Genomic DNA, 2,079 nt, shown 5'->3' on the forward strand with positions numbered 1-2,079 from the left:
TCAGCTGGAGATGAAGTACAAATTATAGCGCTCATGGCCGTAGCAGTGAGTGTTCTGTAACGTACCAACGTCTACCGCGACGTCTTTTTAATTTTTAATTGAGGTCATATCCGAATGACCCTTCTCACTTCTAAATGCCGAGCGTTTGGCGAAGGAGCAATTACTACCTTAGCCTGGTTCCCGAGGCCTTGCACATCGGAAGGCCTCGGGAACCAGGCTATTACTACCTATGTTTACGTCTTGGTTTTGACGCAGCCATAGCAGGAGTGGGGCTCGAACTCACGACCTCCCTGTTGCGAAGCGAACTTTTTTCACAATACACAAAGACGTAAGCATAGTCATTGACATCGTTCATACAAAAAAAAAATGTATACGATGTCTGATTTGATTCGCTTTTTTTTTCTTTTTTTTTTTTTTTTTTTTTTAATACCTTACTTCAACAGATAATCAAAACTTTACTCTGTTCCTGTGAAAATTTTAAGGACATACCGGTATGCGACGTTTCTGAGATTTTCTCTAAAATTATTTTTTCATCTCCTCGATATGAAGATTCCTTGCATGATTCCGAAAATAGGTTTCAATTTTATATTGTAGTAATATGATCATACTGTGTATATCTGTCTTGGTAGCTTAGTGATTAGATCACCTGACTAGTATTGCAGGGTACAGGATTCGATACCCGATTGTTCCAATGATTTTTCTCTCCTTTACTGTAATATGCAAGAGAACAATCAAATTATGCTACCGGTAATATACCCCAATTTTTTTTTGTATAAATGAGAATAGAATGCAAGTGAATTATGCGTGAAATATCACGAAAAATTATGTGTTATTAGAAACATTCGTCATAAAAGAAGTTATTTGAAGACAGCAAGCCAAAGTTGGAATTTTCAACATTTGAATACAGACTGAATTCTGTGATTATGGATGTTGCCCATCATTGCGGGTTACGGATGAAATCCTCCCGATTCACGCCGTATTATTATTATTATTTACGAAAAGCTGACTTTATAAAAACGAGACTGTTGAAACCCCTGTAACATCAACTTGTTTGTCGAGGCAGGCTACTGACAAACTAGTTGATGTTATTAGGGATTTCAGCAGTCTCGTGTAAAGTCAGTATTTTGCAAATTCTATGGTCGTTATAATGACATAGTTTGCCAATAAACCCATCATTGGGTCAAATGCTGTCTGATGCGTTTCATTCCGATTGTTAGGCCGTTCTTGGCACACTGATTTTGCTTACGGATTACTCCGTTTACCTGATTAAGATGTACGGCCCACGGATGGTGTGGCCGGTCAACAGGGGATGCTTATTCCTCCTAGACACTTTATCCCACCTCTGGTATATGCAGGGGTCCGTGTTTGCCCAACTCTCTATTTTGTATTGCTTGTAGGAGTTATGAGATTGATCACTGTTCATTATCTTCACCTTTCATTGATCATTGTTCGTTACGCATTATAATCATTTTAAAATATGTATTAAAAACCTTTTAAGTATGATTTTTATCACCTGTGGTGTTATCAATAGTTCTAGAACATTTTTTTTTCATCTTCGCACTTTCAAGTACACCATTCTACAAAGTTTACTGCATGCTAACAAAATTCCTGCATTATTTTGCAATGCTAAATAATATTTACAATTTAAATAAATCTTCAATGTAAATCAAATGCTTCTCAATCCCGGGCAGGTTTCCCAGCGTTTCCAGGTAAAATAGACTATTACTACTATTTCCCCATGTAATGGTACAAAAGAGAAATATAATGACACACCGGTCTCGGTGGCTTATTGGTTAGAGCGTTTGCTTCGTGAGCAGGATGTCATGGGTTGAAGCCCCCCTTTTGCCTTGGCCGCGTCAAAGTTCAAAACGTAAAAATAGGTAGTGACTGCTCTTCCACCAAACGCTCGGCATCTAAAGTGAGAATCACGTGTCTAAATTGGAGGCCCCTACTGGGCAGTCTGCACTATAAGTAATGATTATCTTCTAGCATCCGAGTAATCACATTATTAAATAGATTGGCGGTCCTTCAGTCACGAGTGCGCGGAGTGAGAGAAGAACCGCCCATCTCTTTGATCAT

Source organism: Ostrea edulis, chromosome 4 (assembly GCF_947568905.1).
Source record: "Ostrea edulis chromosome 4, xbOstEdul1.1, whole genome shotgun sequence".
Classification (NCBI taxonomy): domain Eukaryota; kingdom Metazoa; phylum Mollusca; class Bivalvia; order Ostreida; family Ostreidae; genus Ostrea; species Ostrea edulis.